This window comes from Protobothrops mucrosquamatus, unplaced genomic scaffold (assembly GCF_001527695.2).
Source record: "Protobothrops mucrosquamatus isolate PMUCROS unplaced genomic scaffold, P.Mucros_1.0 scaffold78, whole genome shotgun sequence".
NCBI classification, from domain to species: Eukaryota; Metazoa; Chordata; class Lepidosauria; order Squamata; family Viperidae; genus Protobothrops; species Protobothrops mucrosquamatus.
In genome coordinates this window covers 415,840-439,048 of record NW_015386455.1, presented here as the reverse complement: position 1 = coordinate 439,048, position 23,209 = coordinate 415,840, and the positions used below count along the sequence as shown (strand labels likewise).

Sequence of the window (23,209 nt, the reverse complement as noted above, 5' to 3'; positions counted from 1 at the left end):
TTCGGAAGAAAGGAAATAAGACATGCATAGGATGTGACTTTGATGTGCAACAAGTTAATTATCTAAACCGTCTAACAAATCTTGGCTGGGGGAAGTAATTATTTTTAACGGTACAGGGTGGTCTGATGAAATGTTTTCCGCATCTCAATAAAACACTTCATATTCTTCGCAGTTTGGGAATGAAGCTTCCCACGCTCGGGCCACGTTATCTTGGCAAGTAATGAAAACTGACCAAAACGGAAGCAAAATTTTCCCTGCGTTGTTGTAGTACATTAACTCCCCTTGCTTTGGGGCAATAATGAAGTCGCTGGTCACGAAATACAAAATCGTGTAAAAAACGTCCAGGGAAAAGCCGAGGCGAATCTCCTTCTCAACCAAAAGCGCGCCTCCTGGCGTGGCCTCGTGGCCAGTTTGTCGGCCTGGTCCACGAATCAGAGGCGACGCGTCTTTCGCCGCGACTCGCGCAGGAAGCGCCGCCATGGCTCTTCCCGCCCGCTGAGACGCCGCTGCTGCCGAAAGGGCTGCTCAGGTACGGTTGGGGGAGCCTCTGCCCGCCCAGGGAGCCGCGTGCACGGAGGCGGGGATAGAACGGAGCCCCCCCCCTCCGGCCAGGACCCGGGGAAAGTCCCGAGGGGGCCCGCGCTTCCTTTTGAGCCAATCCGGGGAAGGAAGCTTCGTTGTGCCTGGATCCCTTTAGGTTGAGAAACGCCGGGATAGCGGCGTCTTTGGTTTATGAACGAAAGAGGTGGAATTATATGCCGAACAAGCATGCATGACAGCGAACATGCGGCTCTCTCCTGGGCTGGGAAAGGTCACGTGTAGGCTGCGGGTCTTGCCAATTTGCTAACTAGCTTGCTGGCTTGAACGGACGGGGGGGGGAGGGGGGAGAGTGTCCTGCTGCCTGCCGTCCTCCTTGCCTTCGCCGCGCCGCTGGCTCCGGTGGCCATGTGGGGCTTATGGGTGGCGGTGTCTTCTTGCTTACAGCCTCCAATTGTGGCAGCGGTGTCTTCTGTTTTTTAATTACTCTTTTTCTATTGTCGGCCCTCAAAATGGAGCTGAGAAACACCAGCATTTCCCCAAAACAAACCTAAAGACTGAAACGGAGGGCTTTCCTTCTCGAGACAGGAAGAAATCTTTTAAGATTTGCCTTCTTGCTGGAACAGGTGAAGCCCATCCTCTCCTGCAGGCTCCATCTGGATTGACTGAGAAAGCCAAGATCTCCAAGATAACTGAGCTGTGTTTTTTGTGGTTTTTTTAAACAAAGCATTGAGATAATTCTCCCCCCCATTCTAAAACGTGCAGTTTCCAACTCAGCTACCCCTCCATCGTATCCCTGCATATTTGGAAAAGTGCAGCTGCCTGTTCAAGTCCTATACTGAGTGAAGGTCTATGGAAGATAGTTTTCCCTTAATGCTGTTTCAGCCACAGTAGTATTGTACACTCTTTCGGTCACTAAGCTGAAGACTCCTGTATTGACAAAATGTGTGATAGTCTCACCACACCTAAAATATTGCATCCTATTCCTGGGATCACATTTTAGGAAGACAAGGGCAAACTAGAGCATAACCATGAAAAACAAGGTGATAAGAGGTCTGAAAAGAAAACCAAGGAATGCTTAGAGATGTTTGGTATGTTTAGTCTGGAGAGAAGATGAGTAGGGAGACATGATAGAGGTCTTCAAGTGTTGGATGAGCTTTTAAAAGTTGTTCCAGAAGATAGGATAAGAAAAAATATGTGTAAATTACAAGGAAGTTGATTTTAGTTGAATGTTAGGTTTAACCTTACTAATGGTAAGAATTCAGCAGTGACACAGACTATATCAAGAGATGCTGGACTATTCTTTTCTGGTGGCATTAGGTATACTGTAGTAGTAGATTTTCAAACTGAATATGGACTTGGATTAGGTGATTTTCAAAGTTCTTTTCAACCTTGCAATTTGTGATACTCTGATATTACATGAACAGCAGTGAATACTCAGAAGCACCTTTAAAGTGCTGGAGATGTTCAAGTTTTACCCTTAATTTGGAATAACTCTTTGAGAATGGTTTGTCTTACCCAATTTGAACATGGAAAGTGCAGAATGACTTGGAAAAGAGCATTTCTGAGGTGCAATTACTGGGAATTTGTGTTTGGAGCCTTATACCCGTGTAGAAATATCGATTGGCTTGAATGGCCCGTTAAGCCTCCAAAGTCCAAGGTGTTCATTTTAAAATGATTACCCATCCTCTGTGTTAAAAAAAAAATATCTACCCCAAAGGAAGAGTTTAAACTTGTTAGGGATGCACTGAAAATAATGGTGCCAAGTCACATATAAACTTTCTCCAGGCATTTAAAACTGAACAAAAATACTGTGGTGAGTGCTGACACCCATTAGCCTGGGAAGAGGAATATAGAATATAGAACCTTCCTTCCTTCCTTCCTTCCTTCCTTCCTTCCCTCCCTCCCTCCCTCCCTATCTATCTATCTATCTATCTATCTATCTATCTATCTATCTATCTATCTATCTATCTATCTATCTATCTATCCTCCAATACTTTTACGAAATTTTGGTGATTGATTGAGCCTGTCCTATCTAATGTACTCTTTGGTATATATCTTGCTTCCACAAGGTTTTACTTTTGGATTCAGACATTTGCAAGTTCTGTAAAGTTTTACAGACTAATTAGTAGGATTTTGTTTTACTTGTATTCAGTACTAAGTGTGTATTATTTGCTTTTATGAATTCTATCAAAAAGTGAAATTTGAAAAACGTGAGGCTGAAAAAAAGATTGCTATTGCTTTAAGGGATCCACTCAGTAGCAATACCTTTTCAGGATTAAAAAGAAGAGTGAAAAAAAATCTCATAAGGGACCAAGAAGAGCTGTGCTTGTTCTGAATCATTTTTGAAGATTTAAGAATCGTAATGTCTCCGTATTTGCCACCAGACAAACAATATTTAAAGCATTGTCTTTTAAACTCCACAAATGGTTCCCACTGAAAATCCCAATTCAGCTCTGACATCTCATATTGGGAGGACTCAGAAAATCGTTACTGATTAATATTCACTTCAGATATTTGGACTATAAACAGTTCAGGATTCAAAAATGCAAAAAAGGAAGATGTATTTTATAATGTATTTTTAAAGTTAAAAATACATGTACATATCTTTAACATTTGATTTAATATTTTACCTAATATTGATGTCAAAAAGAGATCAAAATTTAAGGCCAGTTGAATTATATCAGAGTTACAGTAATTACTGTAAAGTGATATAGCTGATATAATTCAACTTACATATTAAATGTTGACTCCTTTTAGGTTAGCCCTAGAAAAAATATTAGATGTTTATGCAGGTTCTTGGTCAAAATAAAGCCTGAATTGAAGTCACATTAATTATAATTAGTATGAATTATTTTTGCCTACCTGTTTGATAAAATAATGTGTCCTGAAAATTTTACACATGCTGAAGAAAGTATTGCAAATTTTTGGTTGAAGCATAGTTGGTTTAATACGTTCAAATACCCCTGATGGTTGTGGGGTTCACTTGCTATATTTCATGTGTTGTCCTTGTCTGCTGTTTACTCAGATGAGCAGTACTGGACCCAGCCCAATGTCAGCTGTTCCGTCTAGCAGTGGAAGAGGGACTGGGAGATCAACAAACTTTATTCTAGAATTGCAAAGTATGATGTGAGTATAATTCTGTTTCTATATCTTACAATATTTATGGCTAGGCAATAGTCCAGGGGTGTTAAAACTGCTGGCCCGTGGGCCGGTTTCATCATACCAAAGCTGCGCCCACCCCATTGCTGGCAATGCAAAAAGAGTCGCGATATGTCGCGACACATCACATGACGTGGCGAGTTTGACACCCGTGCAATAGTAAGGAAAGGAAAGGTTTGATTAATATATATTAATGATCAGATGTTGCAAAGGGTAAAATGTATTTCAAGACTGAATAAAGTAGTAAGGACGTCCCTTGACTTTGGATGATAAATAAGGCAATAAATGTTATGTATGTCTTATAATAGCTTTATAATTTTCTACTTTTTTATGCTTAACAATAAAATAATTGCATTTATACTAAAATTAGCATATGTAGATAATTTAGAATTTCGTATTCTTTCTCCTGACATTACGAATAATAAATATTAGGGATGATGATTTACAGTGAATTAATCAGTTCTCCTTTGTAATGAAACCACAAAATTGTTTTTGCTTTTCTTTTATTGTTTATTGGTCCATGATATGTAGGTTTCATAGAGCTATAGATTACATATTTCATTCCATATTTAAAGTGTGATTAGTTGTCTTCTACAATGGACCAAATTACAAATCTTGATTTAGAAGAAGGAATCCTATTAAGACTGAATAGATGTAAGGGAAGTGAGATTGTTATTTATGGATCATTTTTTCTTATTTATTGACCAATTTATTTTCATTTTAAGATAAAAGTGATATCTTTCTATTAGACCTCCAGAGGGAGTATTATTATAAATATGGTGCCTAATTCTTTAACGGCAAGGATTTGCTATACAAATTTCAATTGTACTATGCTTTATGTTGGTTTGATTTTTTTTTTAACAATGGGATGATCTATTTAGAAGAATTCTTATGACTACCCCTCAAAAGATAACTTCAGATAACTTTTAAGCTAGGACAAAAACATTCTTATAGATGAAAAACTTCACATCTTTATTTTTAGATGTAAAATGAGTAACTGAGATTGTTCTATATATTTCCCAGCCTCTCTAAGTTGGTATGTCTCCGATAGTTACTTTAGGTTTTTTTGTAAAGAAAAGCAGAACTAGAAGATGTAAGATAGTGATTTGGAATGATTTATGGTAATACTGGACTATGGAAAATAGTTTGGATTGATATGAAAAATTTTTTACTGCTTGGCATTTGCTATCCCGAGATATATATTCTTCTTTAAGGTTTAGTTTCTTCCCTAAATACCTGGTATAGTTGCAGCAAAAAAGTGACCAATTTCTCAACTTTGAGATCCTAATAACTATAGGTATTACTATTTATGGCAACGTTGAGAGAGTCTTATTAGAAATATATTCCACTTTAAGGTTCTGAAGGAACAATGATACATTTTATATTTATTTGCATGAATTAAAGATACAGTACAGATTGAGTACAGGTGTTTCATAATTGAGCCCAAATTTTCTGCTAAGCAAGACACTTCTTAAGTGAGTTTTGTCCCAGTTTAGCAACTTTTTTGCTACCATTAAGCAAATCACTGCAGTTGTTAACTGAATCATGCAGTTGTTAATCAAATCTGGCTTCTCCCATTTACTTTGTTGTCAGAAACTGGCTGGGAAGGTCAGAATGATGATCACATGACTCTGGGACAGTGCAACTGTCGTAAATACATGCCAGTTGCAAAGCACTTGAATTTTGATTATGTGACCGTGGGGAGCAGGAGACCAAAAAAAGGGGGGGGGAAAGAGCAAGAAGAGGGGAAGACCAAAGTACCTGAGGCAGAAGAAGGTGGAAAAAGGTGGAGAGACAACATCAAAGACATACTACAACAGCATCAAATAATGATTTGAGGCTGCCAGAAGTAAGCAACCAGAACTTCGTATCTCCCTTGAAACCCGAAGTGATAAAAGAGGAAGTAAAGAAGAAGAAGAAAACTGATCATAAGTCTCTTTTTTTCAATGCTATTGTAACTTTGAGTGATCACTAAACGAATGGTTGTAAATCAAGGACTATGTGTACTTGTGCTGCAACAGCTTGCTTGTGGGATTGTTCTCAAAAGGAAGCTATATCTTCCTATAGAATATGGTCTCCCTAAATCAGGGGTGTCAAACTCAATTTCATTGAGGGCTGCATCAGTATTGCAGTTGCCCTCGGGGGGGCCGGGTAGGTGTGGCCAGGGTGGGTGCAGCCTACTGGGTGGGCGTGGATGGAGTGGGTGTGGTCTACTGGGTGGGCATGGCCAGCTCTACATTGTTCGCATCAAGGGTGCCTGTGGGGGCCTGGGCAGGAGTGGGACAGATCTGAGGGTCTCTGGCAGAAGGGGATGGAACTGGGGCAGGCGCCAAGGCATGGTCCATTTCTTCATTCCTCACAAAGGGTGACACCTCCCCAGCATGCACCCAGGGGGCGGGGCCGACACAGCAGGGGCTAGTTCCTCGGTGTTTCTAGACGGCCTTGTGGAGGTAAGACTGAATGCGTTTCAGCATAGATGGCCACCACAAAATTGTACATTGGTTCCCGGCTGGCCAGGGCCAAGGCAATGGGGCCCGTTCCCTCACTGTTTCCAGGATGGCTTCGCGGGCCACATGAAACCACTTTGCGGGCCACATCCAGCCCCTGGGCCTTGTGTTTGACATGTCTGCCCTAAGTGAACACTTGCTTTTTCACAAGGAGTTACCAATAGATGCTGTGGGCTATCTCGATTCCAAGGTACTTTTATGCCTTGTAATCTGAAAACCTGCAGCACTCCAATACATGTCTGCAGTCATGTGAAGAAAAACAATTGGAATTCACAAAGTACCACTTGATGTTCTTTGCTGGAATGTAGAACAGTTAAAAATCGACCATCTGGATTTACCCTTAAAATATCTGTGAATTGAGTCCCCAATCTACATTTTCTTTCTGTTCTTTTGTTCCTCTGATCCAGCAGCAAATTTATATTTTGTTCTTAATAATATTTTTTGGTATTTGGACTGGGGGGAAATAGAACAGAACATTTCTTGGATTTGGAAATCAAAGGGCATGAATGTGGAAATTATGGACAAGCATCTGACAAGCATCATTTTATATAATTGCAAGACTTCCTGATTAAGCACTTTTGAAAGTATATACCCAATTCCTGTTAATACATGAGTTCAGCAGAAATAGAAAACGTAGACATCTTTGTATTCATTTAAGACCAAGGACAGTTTTGATTTTAAAAGTTATCCAAACAAATAAACTGATTCTGAAATATTTTTGATCAAATGTTTAGATAACTACATTGGAACTGATGGAATACTTTTAAGTACATTTATTTCTTCTACTTTGTTTCTTAAAAGAAGTCCTTTTAGCAGAAATAAAATTTCATGATAGGAATAGACTATGAGCAAAGTTAAAATTGTTTTCCTTGGCTTCTGATTTATAGCATTGACTCCTATTTTTTCTAGGACTGTTCAGGGCTTAAATAACAAAATGTAATATATATCCCTATCTTAAAGCACATTTATTTGTACAAAAGGATATTATTCAATGAAATCAGTCTTTAAAGATTTTAAGAAATGATTTTGTCATAAAAGATAATAATTGTGTTTGCCACAGAGACTTGCTGTTAGTCCATTTTAGGTACAGTGCTTGATAATTATGCTACTTAAAAGTTAGTCAGCTAGATTCAGCAGGATTGACTAATGACTTTAAAATAATTAAATATTTTAGAAACTTATCTCCATGGCTGCAGTATTTTGTTAAAACTACATCAGAAATGATAAATCAAGATTGATAGCTGTTCTTAATGATCTCAGAAGCAGCTTTGGAAAAGATCTAATGGGGACTGAAAAAATAGAGATTTCCCGATGATTCTCTATATAGCTGATATTTGCTCTACGGTCTAAAATATAAATTGAGCAATGGAAACATGCAGAAAAATTCCAATTTTCCTACTGTTATGCTTATGTTAACGTATAATTTATGTCAAGATGTGAATATATGCACTGCATATATTTCCTTCATCTCCTGTAAAGAATGAAGCTACAATACAAATTAATAAAATAAACATAACTAAAATTAGCAGACTGGAAATTGGAAATGTAATGATTTTGACTCTAGAGAGCCTCATTTCAATTATTTAATCTTTCCATTAAATAAATGAGAAATATATTGAAACTCAATATTATATTGGACTATGTACAGTATAGAACTGATATATAGAGAAGTGTTATTTAATACATGCACTTCTTATATATGTGGTACTAGCTCTTCAATTAAAAGACTTAAGAAAGGCTTTTAAACAGGAAAATGTCTATATACTGTATATGTTGACATTTTTGCATTTGGGGAATGAAAATTGCCTTTGAGTACATTGCCGTTAAAAGGTACTTCAGATGAAAGCAGTGTCTAATGAGACAAAGAAAAGCAGGACAGGGAAGCCTCTAAGTTACTAGTGTTTAACTGTATTGCACACTGTTAGCTGTATTAATAAACTGCATTTTGTCAGTATTCTAAAATATACTGTCTATCACTAGCAATTAGAAATCAGTAATATTTTGAAAATGTATTCTTCATTCAAGATAATTATTTTTTAAAGCACTTATATTGTATACTTTGAGATCTGTATGCTAAGAAATAACATGTAACATTAAGTAAAAGACCTTTCAAAACATAGGACTTTAGTTTTATAATCTCTGTTGGGGAATGAAACCAAAAGAGGTAATAATATCCAGAAAGAAATATTAACAACTACCATAAAAGTGTTAAATGCAAAATAATGTTCAGACATGAGCCCAACATTATGCTTACACATTCAAAATGTCACAGTAGCTGAAAGAAAAATGGAAGCTTATATTAAGTGAGAACAATGCAAGCTTACAGCAGATAGTACATGTGTCTGTAATAAACACTTGTATAATTTTAAATATTTGCTTATAATCTTTTTCTTTTGCATACTGTGATTTTTTGTATTTTTAGTTCTGCTTTGGTATGGTTTATTGTTTTAATGAAAAGACTAAATTTATTTATGTTTGGTATTGTACTTTGGACATGCTAGTGGAGGACCTGGATAGACTTGAACACTGGGCGCTATCTAACAAAATGAAATTCAATGGTGAAAAAAGTAAAGTTCTACATTTAGGCAAGAAAAACCAAATGTACAGGTATAGTATAGGGGGTACCTTGCTCAATAGTAGTAACTGTGAGAGGGACCTCGGAGTCCTAGTGGACAATCACTTAAATATGAGCCAGCAGTGTGCTGCAACTGCCAAAAAAACCAACACAGTGCTGGGCTGCATTAACAGAGGGATAGAATCAAGATCACGTGAAGTATTAATACCACTTTACAATGCCTTGGTAAGGCCACACTTGGAATACTGCATCCAGTTTTGGTCACCACGATGTAAAAAAGATGCTGAGACTCTAGAAAGAGTACAGAGAAGAACAACAAAGATGATTGGGGGACTGGAGGCTAAAACATATAAGGAACGGCTGCTGGAATTGGGTATGTCTAGTTTAACGAAGAGAAGGACGAGGGGGGACATGATAGCAGTGTTCCAATATCTCAGGGGCTGCCACAAAGAAGAGGGTGTCAAGCTATTTTCCAAGGCACCTGAAGGCAGGACAAGAAGCAACGGGTGGAAACTAAGCAAGGAGAGAAGCAACCTAGAACTAAGGAGAAACTTCCTGACAGTTAGAACAGTTAACCAATGGAACAACCTGGCTCCAAAAGCGGTGAATGCTCCAACACTAGAAGTTTTTAAGAAGAGACTGGACAGCCATTTGTCCGAAATGGTGTAGGGTTTCCTGCCTGAGCAGGGGGTTGGACTCGATGACCTCCAAGGTCCCTTCCCACTTTATTATTATTATATTATTATTACATCATTCAGGATAATTCTTTCTGCTCTAAGGAACTTTTAATATTAAAAGCATTAAATCTACATAAAGATTCCTCAGTAATTCATCCTTTTATCAATTTTCTATGGATGGTGGTTGGGAGCTTTCTCAGGATTTTTAAAGCATCATCCCATCAGTTTTCTAAGAAAGGAATGGCACATCATTTGTAGAATCCTATTGTACTTAAGTCAAATTCTGATAAAACGTTTGACTACCTTTTATTTTCCTCGCTTCAAGTTAGCATTGACTCCTGGCAGAAGATCCTGCAGTTTTCTTGGCAAGATTTTTCTGGAAGTGTTTTGCCATTGTCTCTTTCCTCACAGTCAGTTGATTTCTAGTTGGGTGCCTTAACCACTACACCAAACTGACCAACTTCTCCTTATTAAGAAAATAGAAACTTAAAATCAGGTGATCGTATATTTAAAGTTACTATAAAATATCCCAGTTAGATCAAAGTTTTTGCCTTCCCAATAGAGAGAGGTAAATGCCTGTATTGTGGAATGCATTTTTCCTGAAAGTGCAAAATATATTTCATCTTTAAAGTTACGCAGTAGCCCAACCCTGTTCTAGCTACTAGTGATCTGTGTTCTAGCCTAAATGTGACCCTGTGTGTTTTCCTAGTATTTTCTTTATTTCACTCTTCAAATGTGTTTATTATTATTGTCATATCCATCACTCTAGAGAGTTGATTTTGGTTGATGTTGGAAGGAAATGGTAATAATGATCTTGTCTATGAAAAGGCTGGCAGATCAAGCTGTAATTTGAGGTTACACAGGATTTCTCTATTCCATTCCATGATTGAGTTTCTGAATCTAAACATTCTGTTTAGTGTAAAAATAGCTTATTTATTGTGTTGAACTTGCAGTCTGAATCTTTAAAACGTTTGTTAGGAAGTAGTTGCCATAAGTCTCCATCCCCCAAATCAAAGGTATTATCAAACTAGATAAGGATGTTCCTATTTGCTGTACATTGTATAATGTTCTGAGGCAATGCCCTAAGTAGTCACATTAGAGATAAGTTTTGTTAGAAAGGATACACAGTGTTCTACTATCTAGTAGCTCTAGATTTCATTGTTCTGAATGATTCATATTAGCTCAGTAATCTCTTAAACAGGGAGTCGGTTTAGTGTAGTGGTTAAGGCATAAGATTAGAAACTGGGAGACTTTGAGTTCTAGTCATGCCTTAGGCACAAAGCCAGTTGGGTGACTTTGGGCCATTCACTGTTTCTCAGGCCTAGGAAGAAGGCAAGGGCTAACGATTTCCGAAATCTTGCCAAGAAAATTGTCAGGCCTAATCCAGACATTCATCAGGAATCCACACTGACTCAAAGGCACACACAAACAAAACCTTAAAGGAGCTATAAAAATTGTCCGGTATTAATAGCCCTTTATTGCAGATTGGAGAGGGCATAAAAAAGCTGAAAATACAGGAAATTTAGTGAGCTCTTAGCTTTTGTTGTTAGTCATTGCCCCTTATTAGATCCCAATTGAAAAGCAGTATGTTTCAACAAGGTGCCACTGTGCTTTCCTATATCTGAGGTTGATTTGTCCATATATGCTGCTTCTTTCTGTTTGGTATTGCTATGATTGTCCTCCTTGGTGCTTGGTAGAACAGAGATACTAGAACCCCACAGGGTATACCATCTTCCCTGCATTCACTGTAGTGTAGGTTTGCCTCTCCTTCCTTCTTTCCCAAACTCTAATGGAAGAAGATAAAACATTGCTGGCTTTTACATCTGGTGATTGCTGTCAACATCTTGAAAAGTGGGAGTCTATTGAGAAACTAAAGCAATTTCTATTCTTATTCAGCTTTGTATTCTAAACAGGCCTAGTCATCTGTAATAAGCTGCTGTAGAACGGATGTATATATAATGAGCTTCATGTGTCTGTCTTAATAAACAAATTATGCCAGGATCTTTCATTGTTTACTAGTTTAAAAAATGTCCATGTATGTGGAGCAGTATCACATATATATCCCTTGCCTAAATATAAATTGAGTAGACATATATTGGTTTGTTGAATAAAGCCCAATCCCAACATTTATTTAAATATGTGTTAAGGAAGGAAGATGCTATGATTTCCTAATATCATTAGTCTTGTGTTTTTGCTATTCAAAACCAAAGTTTTTTCATTGTAATATGAATTTCCTGTACAAATGGAGAGTCTGATAAAGCTTCTGATTATTCTGATTATTTTTATTTATTTGTTTATGTATATTCTGCCTTTATTTTTTATAAATAGGATGGTAATCATATCCAACACATTTTTCTCCTCCTAATTTCCCAACAAGAACAACCCTGTGAAGTGAGTTAGACTGAGAGAATGCCTTTTTCAGAGCTGCTTGTCTGAACCAATATTTCTATTTCTGTATTTCTTTCCAGCTAAACTAGTAAGCTTTATTCATATTAGTGTTTTTCAAAGATGTGGTAATGCAAAACACAATCCAAGGGTTTCCAACGTTTTAAGTGATTGGACGTATTTGCTTTATCTACTTTTGTTTTGCAAATTTGTGATATGATAGTGGAGAAGGTTTTGTTCAGGTTCTTCCTGATTGCAGAACATTTATTTAATTAAAAAAAATAACAGGAACATAAACAGATTAATTACTTCATAATTATTAAAAAATAGAGTTAATTTCCTAAGGGCTGCTTATTGCATTTGGTGTCTAGTAATTTAATATATTAATTGTCTAGAAGTTTGTCCTGAAAAAAAGCCGATAATAAAAATGGGATGGGGGCAGGTGAGAGGAATGACTAATATGGACTGTGGGGAAAGCAAAGAAAAACGAAGAGTGGGTAAAGTTAATTGAGGAATTGGAGTCTGAGATTTTCAGTTAAACTATACCAGATGTTTATACAAAGGAAGCAAGACACATACATGTCCATGGAGGGGGAGAGGTTTACTAAAATAAATTTCTCTCCAATCAGTTTAAGCTGTAAAGTTTTACTATCTTACAGGGTCCTAAAATTGTTATATTCTGGAAAACATCATTACACATATTAATTTGACTCTGAAACATCCGTGTTATTTGAAAGACTGATGGGTCAACTATGGGAAAATCGTCTCTTTGCTATTCTTACTGCTAAAAACCTTCCCTTCAAATTGAAAAGATAAATGTGTGGACCCAGTTACTTATGTTCTTTGCATCTTTAAGATATAGAATATTCTTGGAAAATTATAATGTCAAACTCAAAACACATTATTTGAGTCATTGGCCAACTTTATGTAATATAATACTTAGAAGAACAATTCTTATGAAATATGGAGATTCTGTATTGAAATTACTGTATAAAACTTTTGCAAACATATGTACATGTATGAAAGTACTTTTAAATGTGTGTGTGTGGAGGGGTATTTTTTCTATTCAGTTAAATAAACTTTTTTTAAAAAAAAAAGCTCAGAAAACCAGGAAAAACAGTGGCCTGTGAATGGCTACCACTTTTTCATTTTGCAGTCCTGATAAGGCAGCAAAAGAGATCATTTGTTGCACTCCTTCCTTGACTACATTAGACTTCCTTGTAAATTGTATCTGTGTAGATGAATAGATTCAGGACTGAATAATATAATGAGGGTTTTTTCCCAATTGGTAAGTATGGCAGTTGAGTTAAAACTATTTGTAGTTGCTTATTATTAGAATGTTGACTTCCCAGTGTTTGTTTGCAAAAAGTCAATACCAATCTTTGCTAGACTCTTACATTTTTATCTTTTTTAATATATAAACTTTATAATATATAACTCGGGGTACTTAATATTCCTACCTCCTATTTTCTCTGTCAAGTGAGTTGGGGTGCTGTTTGTCCATGCTATACTATACTTAATGCTTTCCTTTATTTTATTTAACTTATTATACTGTTGGATACTATTGTATCCTTGGTATACGGCTGACTAGAAGTAGTACTCCTTTAAGTCCTTGTTTTTATGGCATAATATACATTGCTATAATTTTCTGTTTTTTTTTTCTTTCCATTAATGGTATCTCAATAACATGACATTACTCTATTTTTTTTCTGGTTTATGTTGGAATATCTGTAACTGATATGACTGGATTTCCCACCCAAAAAAGAACAGGATTACTTTTTTAAAAGAGTATTATTTTTATTTGATTCATACTTTTCCAATCTTTAACTTTTTAGGGCAGGTAACAGCATATTAAACAATATTTGTTTTGGCATAAGCATAATCTCTTACCAATAGTGGTTAAATTTTTGGACCACAGGTTCAGATTCTATTCACCCGTAAAATTTACTGAGCTAATTACTTTTTCTTACCCTATATTTCCCACATAATTATTTTGAAGGTAAATGAAATAGGAAGGGGAATTAAATAATATGCTGAGCTTCTTGAAGCCAAATAGTTTAAATAGTTAAATTTAATAATTAATATTTTAACTATTAAAATAGATAACAGTTTGCAAACTCCTAATTTTCAGCCTCTGTGTCGACCCTTTTGATCAGAGGGATTTGTTTGCCTTCTAATTCTAAAAATAGATTTCAGTAAAAGAAAATAAGTGCTGACTTCATGATTTTTATGGGCCACATGAGACTTAAATAACTATTCTGCTGTATTATTGCAAATGTTCTATTCTGTTCACCTGATTTATGACTCAGAATCATTGATAAAACATTTAGTGTCTTATAAAACAAAACTCAGTTGATAAATCTTCCTGAACCTGTTTAGTCATAATTTATGTGTACTTTTTGTTGTGCTAACTGTAGAGTGTTCAACAGAATCTTTTGTCTTTGTACTAATGAGTAATTGTCTGGTTTTGGTTTTGGAACACAATATAACACATTAGTTTTAAATAACTCAATGCTCAGTCAACAATTCTAATAAAAGCCAAAGTTGTATTGCCTTATCTAATGGACTTCACACAAGGAAGATAATTTTCTCTCCCATTTTCTAGCTAGAAATTGAAGCTGAGGCACAGTAGTATAACAAAGTCTTTCATTAAGGATATGACCAACATTGATACAGTCATGTAGTAGATGACAAATCCTTAATATGTGGCAGTTTATGACTATTACAGTGCAGAAGGGTGTAGGTCTGAAGATGAGAAAAATATAGATGAATAGGTTATGATTCCCACTCTAAAGCAGTGTTTGTAACTGCATTATTATACTGATGTCTTAATGATCTTGTTCTATAAACTGACCTAGTGTATGAGTCAACATGATTTGGTTTAATGTAGCTGTTGCCTTCCAGTGTCTTTATTATACACATAGATCACTTTCAGTGGGATATTTTATGCAGGAAGAAACACATTTTAATAGCCAGGCAGCCTTTCCATCAGCTTTTTTGCTCACATGGTCTTCAGGTAACATAGACTAAATACAGAAGAGTGCCGGTAGCCTAACAGTTAACTTTTTTCCCTTTTCTTTCAGCCAACACATTCCTTGCTCCACATTTCCTTAGCAGAAATAGAAAAAAACCCCATGAAGTACAAACACGGGAATAAAAAGCAGGGGAAAGGGTTGATACAATGGGAAGGAAGGCAAAAGAAAGGTGGGAATAAAACAGGATGAAAATGTGGTAACTGGACAGAGAAAGAAAGGAACGGAAAGAAAAAAAGTGACAGTTCCTGGTGGAGTAAGAATATCTGTAGTGTGAAGCTGCTATCAGATTGAGAATTCTAGAAAAACTTGTATGGGATTGAAGGAAGAGAGGTTCTTTATCCATTGATGTGACATACTTGTAAGGCCTCCTCATTCAGTAAGACAGAATTCACTTTTCCATTTCAAAGCCACCTGCTTTCCTGTAAATAACTCTTTGTGTATTACTTACTTTCTTTCCCCTTGGTCAATGGTAGTAATTTCAGAGAAAAATAATTTACCTTTCACATAGATATTATAATAGATTATGTATTGGTTCTTTTAATGGAAAACATGCTTTACACTAGTTTGTCCATTTTTTCAGCTATGAGGATATGTGATTTTTACATATAATGTATGTTCTTATGTCTATAAGAAATGGGGGGATAGTCTATATCAAGAAAAGATAGGATGATTATTTCCCTCAGATGTAAATAAACTATTCACCACCTTTTTAAAGAAAAAAACCCAAACATTTGTAAAGAAACCCGTGAGGAAATCAACTAAAATAATAAAGAATTGGAAATATATAAAAATATACTGAGAACTTTCTTCCTTAAGATGGTATCATGACTTAAATATTGGTGATTTTCATTAACTGGTAATTAAAATAAATGTGAATAACTTCTTAAATACAGAAATTAATATGAAAAGCTTCATTCTGTGACTTTTTTTAATGATGTTTTCACACTCTTGTGTATGCTATCTCAAGTAATTTCAACGGGCATCCCTATAAATCAAATAAATATAAATTAAAAAATGGGTTCTTTCATCTCATTTTTGATTACTTTATAGTGTTGCTCTCATTGGTCCAACTTCTACAACTATGAAGATATTTTGAAAGTTAAGGCTTTGGTTTATATTCTATTCATTAAGTAGAATTGGAACATAAGACGAGAAGGAGCCATGGATTTTACAACAATGTGAACCCAAAAAGTATTCATATGTAATTTACTATGATTCTTCCTAGAATGGCAAATTCTATCCCCCATGGAAAATTCAAAAAATACTTATAGCATTCTAAGATCAGGGTTTTGCTTAAGAGCTTCAAGTGAGTGGAGTCTAATGTCCTTCCATACAAACTTTTTGATAGAATTGAAAAGGGCAGTTTAGCTCATTGAGTCAAATCCTCTGTTAGATATTCACGTTTTGTGTGAACATCTTACAAAGGAGTGCTTTCTTGATGCTTGTTTCATTTGTATATTTAGGAAGCTTTTTAAAATATTTAACCTTTGTTCAGTAGGCAATTTGACCATTGTTACACATTCTGGAATGATTGAGAACACATTTTAGATGAAGTCTGATGGGGTTTTATTTGGTTTTGTTTAATTTTCCAGGGTTCTGGTTTTTATTTTCTATACATTTATAGTGGTTGGATTGTTATTAGTCATCAGCGTTATGTTGTATAAGATGAGTAGCCATATAAATCTTATAAATAAAGAAATCTTGACAAGTTACCATATGACACTACAGGCAGTTAAAAAGTGCTATATCACATTCCTTACTGTTTTTCACAAGTAATTTCCTTTATTGTCTCCTTTTAAGACTTGATTTCCAGTCTGTTGATCGTCGATATAGCCTTTTGTTGCTTCCTTTTCTTGACTCTTACTGTGGACATAGTAGTCTGGCCAACTGTTTGTATAGCCTATGATTTTGAAACTACACTTTTGCTGATGTGATCCAAAATTACATTTGCTTTTTTTGTAACCGTATAATACTGCTAACTTATATTCAGCTTGCAATCAACTACAACTCTTTTCAGATTCTTTTCAGATGCATTATTATCAAGCTAAATATTCCACATCTGTCTGTTTGATGTATTTATCCTAAGTAAATAAAGATACTTACTATTAAATTTCAGTCTTATTTTCAAGCTATTTCTGTAATTGACAAAATATTTGGATGTTCTTTCTGTCTTCTAGTATTATATAGTAGATCTGTGTAAAGCATTCAAAAGAGTTGCTTCATAACTGCTTCACTGCCAGTGATGGTTTCAAAAGACATCACTGTTAATAATTTGGGGAGAGGTTGTTGCTAACAGTTTACTAGATACTTTTTTTGAATAGCATGTGTGGTATATTAACCAACTCACCTAGTTATATATCATATGAAGATTCAATAGGCCTCTTTCAAGCCTTCATCCAGATCATTAATGATAATGCTCCTCTAATACAGCACTTGTATTTCAGTGCAGTTTGATGTGTAGTTTTTAAACTAGTACTGTATCCATCTAATAAATCTGCCATTCAACTTTTTACTTAAGTAACTTACAAATAAGAATGCCATGTATTTTAGCAAAATGATTTCCAATATATTTTATTTCTATAGTGTTCCCACAATGAACTAAAAAAGCTAGCCAATTAGTAAAAGGCACCCTACCCAAAAGGTTAAGCTTATCTGACCTGTTCTTGGTAAATCCATGATGAATTTTAAGACACACGGACAAAAAATTCAAACCCTAATCCATTTGTCAAACCTACAAAACTACTTTGGTTACAGCCATCTTTCTTCGTTTTTCGGCTTGCCACAGCTATGGGGGGAGGGAAGATGCATTCTTCTATTTCAGTCAAAACAATAACTTTCTTGTGGAAACCAAGGTCAAATCACTCAAGTGTTTGGCGGGCTAGAATTACCATTAGAGAGCCCGCCAAAAATGTTAATTGGAGAATGTGATTTATTACATAATTAGTAGGTGGGGAGTTTAACTTCTATTTTGTAACCTTTTTTGGGGGGGGGACTTCCAGTTTTGCTTTCATCTATGTTCGTGCTGATATGTAGCCATTAAAATTGTTCTTTGAGGAAAGCAAATGCCTCAAAGTTCTTATTTCTACTGGTCTCGTGTATCGGAACCATGACATTAAACCAAGACTCCAAATTTCAATTATCCACAGGGTCCTGAGCCCCGATCACCTACCCAGACCTTTTGGGAGGACAACAAAGACTCAGGGAAGACGCAGAGATGGAAAAAAGAGAGGAATCATTTCCAAGCCTGGGAGCGGCTGTAGCGGATGGGGCGAAGGCTGCTACTTTCTTGGAGAGTATAATCGTTAACAGCTGGAGCGAGGCCAAAGACCCGTGAGGTCCCAGGAGAGAAGCTGACTCAGAAGGAGGAAGCCATCCTAGGTGGAACCTGGTGGTCTGATGCTGCACTGCTGCTAAAGAGCATCCTGAAGGCTGCAGAGGTTGAATTCCCATTGATTTCATCACAGAGTTTCCTTTCACCTGTACCGGTGAAGACTAAGCAGCCTGCAGCTTGGGATGAATCCAGTGAGTGGAAGTACCTGACGGCTGTTCACAACCACTCAGTGGAACACCTGAGGGAGAACTTCGATCGGTTGGACGTGGGCGAAGGGAGACAGGCCACCCACCAGATATTTGCTGGCAGGACAGAAGGCAAATGGGCACAGGAACCTCAGCCCACCCCGGTGAAGCCCTGGCTCTGTGGTGATCGAGCGGACTGCCTCTCCACTGCCGAAGCCTGACCTGACTTCGAGCCTGGTACAATGGCGAAGCCCCGACTGCCATTGACGCCAGGCTAGTCCAGATCGGCCCCAACAACAGGTTAGCCCTGAATATTACAGGCAATCCGTAAGCCCTGAGCGACGTAGGCGTCCCCTTAGCCCAGATCGGCGTCATAGGTCTCCTAGTCCTGATCGTTACTGCCGCCATGCAAGCCCAGATTGGCACCATCGCCATGGACTGATCACAAAAATTTAGAGGCGTTGAGAACTACTCGCAAACTATCCCCTAAGCAAGTCAGATAGATGCAATATTTTAACCATTTCACGTTAAAATACCTTCCGGGGAAAAAATTTTCCTGGCTAACGCGTTATCCAGATTGCCCCAATACAAAAGCCGTCGAGAAGAAATTATAAACTCTGTCATTCCTCAGTCAGAATTGGTTTCTCAAGTAAGCACGGGGGATCCTTCACATGCGAAACCTACTGAGCCTGATAACCATATCACTAAGAGACTAAATGGGGAGCTGAAAACCGATCCCTGGTTCCTAGCAAATAAAACCATTTTGACTTGTCGGGACGGGTTAGCATGGAAAGGGTCAAAATTGTATCTGCCAGAGACTCTCCGAGTTCAAGCTCCTCCAACGCAATCACGATAGTAAACAAGCAGGCCACTATGGTTACCTAAAGACTTTACATTTGATTTGACCAGGACTAAAGAAAGACGTTGAGAATTGGCCAGGACTAAAGAAAGACGTTGAGAATTATGTGGAAAGCTGCACAACTTGTGCAACAATGAAGAAGCGCCCAGGTAAACCTCCTGGATTGTTACAGCAAGTAGCAGATCCTTCCCAACCCTGGGAAGAAATCGCCATGGATTTTATCGTGGAATTACCAGAAAGTAGAGGAAATATGGTAATATGGACTGTGATTGACCTTTTTCAAACAAGCTCATTTCATCTCCTGCACAGGTCTCCCGTCCGCAAAAAAGTTGGCACGAATGTTTCTTAAACATATCTACCAACTCCATGGAGCTCCAAAGCGAATTATATCAGATAGAGGAGTGCAGTTCATTGTGAGATTCTGGAGAAACTTTCTAAAACTTATTGGGTCCATGCAGGGACTGTCATTGGCTTTTCATCCATCTACTAATGGAGCCGCTGAAAAGGCTAACAGTATGGCAGAACAATATTAGATGTTACATGGATTATCAACAGACTACTTGGGGTGACCTCCTCTCCTTTGCTAAGATGGCTTACAGTAACACCGTGCATAGCAGCACTGGACTCACTCTGTTTAAAATAGCCACTGGTAGGGAATTCATTCCCATGAACTCCCTCAGGACCCTCTTGTTTCACAGACTTTAGATCAATGGGCGACTTCTTGGAAAACTCTTTGGAATAATGCTAAATCAGCTCTTATTAAAGCTGCAAAAGTTTACAAAGAGTAGGCAAACAAGAAGAGGGCTCAGAGATCTTTTCATGTTGGTGAAAAAATATATCTCTCTACAAAATATCTGAGACTCAAACTACCTAGTAAAAAATTGGGACCAATGTTCGTTGGACCTTTTCCCATAGTAAGGATTAGAAACCCAGCCACTGTAGAATTAAAGCTTTTTCCCCTTTTAGGGAAGATTCATCCTGTTTTTCACTGCAGCCTATTAAAGCCTTTCAGGGAGTCCTCATTAAGACCTCCCAAACAAGCACCTGGTCCTCTTGTTGTAGAGGGAGAAACTCATTATGAAATAAAACAAATCCTTGACTCCAGATTGTACAAGGGAAAGCTGCAATATTTAGTGAAATGGAAGGGCTATCCCCTATCAGAAGCAATTTGGGTGAAAAGTACTGATGTAAAAGCTGAAAGATTAATACGTAAATTTTATGATAGACATCTGAATTAGCCTAAGGGATAATTACTGACTTTAACTTCTCTTTATTTGCAGGATTTCCCCCTTTAGGGGATCTGACTGTCAAACCTACAAAACTACTTTGGTTACAGCCATCTTTCTTCATTTTTTGGCTTGCCACAGCTATGGAGGGAGAGAAGATGCATTCTTCTATTTCAGCCAAAACAATAACTTTCTTGTGGGGACCAAGGTCAAATTGCTCAAGTGTTTGGCGGGCTAGAATTACTGTTAGAGAGCCCGCCAAAGGTGTTAATTGGAGAATGTGATTTATTACATAATTAGTAGGTGGGGAGTTTAACTTCTATTTTGTAATCTTTTTGGGGAGACTTCCAGACTTGATTTCACCTATGTTCGTGCTGATATTATGTAGCCATTAAAATTGTTCTTTGAGGAAAGCAAATGCCTCAGAGTACTTATTTCTACTGTCTCATTTATCGGAACCATGACACCATTGTTAATGCAGTATTAGAACTGAGGATCTCATCAAGTCTCATCAAATATGACAAGGGAAAATGATAGCAAGGACATTATTAAGAAATCATAATTTCAAGAATATGAAAGAAATTGGGAGAAGGGGACTTTTTATTATAGAAGATCACAGGACAGTGTTAACGGAAAATGCCTATCCAGATAAGAATCTGTATTTTTTTTCTAAAATATACAGCTTTCTTAAAGCATATATAAACTGCGTATAAATAGAGATTTTATATGTTGATAATATATAATAGACACCCTATACTGTTTAACCTAGAACTATATAGACTTTTCAGGAAATTCCCAAATTAAGCAAGATGGTCACATTTTTCATGATCATACATGGTAAGAATGGTTTGATATGATGTTTGCTTTTTAACTGGAAGATAAATCACATATATCTAATTTTGAGCACATCTATGTCTCTTCTGCTAAAATCTCTCCTTATACATTGTTGTTGTTGTTATTATTTAGCCACCCCTACAGTGGACTTATCTACTACAGTATTGTAATATTTTCTATTTTGTCTATAATTGTTTATTTCAGCATGAGGTTAATTGAAACCAGATGTGCATCGCTGACATTCCTAATCTCATAAATTTCATTTTAAGATTTAAAGTTATATTTTAAATTCTACAGTGCACCAATATAGTAGCAAAATGTGTAAGAGAATAATGTGGTCAACATTTTTTTCTGATTATTCTGCATCAGGTGACAATATCTTCAGACCAATAAACAAGGAAATAATTCTGTGTATTTTTCATTGCCAAGCAAAATTGTGATAAATACATATGTTAGTTGACAATCCTCTTGCATGTTTTTAATTTTCAGGAGCATTTTTATTATTTAATTATTAAAACTGTTTCTTTTTCAAAGACAATTATGTAGTTATTCTGCAGTTATTTTGTAGCAATGGTTAGAGGTGAAACCATCCCCTTTCTAATTCAGAGGTGGATATATAACACACTTATATACGATGGTCATCACTTTTGCACAGAATTGGGCAATTGCTAGAAAAATAGATGTCACTAACACCATTTATAAAAAACAAAAATGTCCTTGAAGAAAAAGTTTCTGTGTTGTGTTATAAATTTCAGTCTCAAACATAGATTGTATACTGAATTAGACTTGTTTTATCACTTACATTGTTGTATTATTTATTAAATATTTTTATCATTTCTCCCATAGTCAAATTGGATGCCTTAAAATTTAAGAACAGAACATACTACTCAGATATGTATGAGTAGTGCTAATGTAAGATTCTTTTTATTTTTTTGTAATATGACTCTCATGCAGTGGTAGCAAGCATATTCTTTTTAAGGATAAGAGAATATCTTACATAAAACTCTCCAATGCACCTGGTATTTTGCCATTTCACAGTGCACTATCATGTTTTATAGAAATGCAAGAAGACAGATATCAAGAGCACCTGGTGTCTTTTTACAGTACAATATAGCTAATCACCGTAATAGATTTATTCTTTTGGCATTCATAATATATTGGCTATTTCCTTAAATGTCTTAGAAAATTTGAGACTCTTATTCCAGTTTTCAGTGAATCATAAAACTGCAGATATTCTCTCTGGAATTGAAACATTTATGAACTACTCCATAAGAACATAACTATGGAGTAGTTGCTAAATCAGACTGTATTTTAATGAACTGCATTTTTAGGTGACCACTTCCCTCTTTTAAAAACTACTGACAGTCTTTATATCAATTTTCATTTTCACCACCTCTGAGCAACCTCAAACTTGTTCAACTTACTGATCATGCGTAAGTCATATCTGAACAATACAAGAGTACTAATAAGTACCATCCTAACACTGGTCCTTCAGGGGTTCTACTTACATTCATCCAGTTGATGTTTGTTTTTCACAATGCATAAAATAATAGGTTCTAGAACCACTAAGTTCTATTCAGTTTGCTTCTGTATTTTTCCTTTAGGCGCTGTTCCTAATAGAACAGTTTACTGGGAGTCCTCGACTTAAGACCAGTCACTTTGTGACTTTTTGAAGTTATGACAGGGCTATTTATGACTCGGATTTGAAGTTTGGACTGCTGAGCCCTCCCTATGATCATGTGGTCACATTTTGGGCTCAGCCTGCATTTAGGACCATTTGCAGCATTCTGCAGTCGTGAGCATGATTTATAACTTTTTTTTGCATTGCACAAAACACCATTGTGGACAATGGATTGGCTTAATGATTCGCTTAACAACTGCAGCAAAAGTTATAAA

General features: G+C 36.6%; 1 long non-coding RNA gene across 1 annotated transcript; it reads left to right on the top strand.

Moving 5' to 3' along the window:
- Positions 1-486: 486 nt before the first annotated feature.
- Positions 487-20,859, top strand: LOC107284277. The gene is made up of 3 exons (XR_001548807.1): positions 487-529; positions 3,566-3,666; positions 20,534-20,859. It is a non-coding gene; the product is annotated as an uncharacterized LOC107284277 (long non-coding RNA).
- The last annotated feature ends 2,350 nt before the right edge of the window (positions 20,860-23,209 follow it).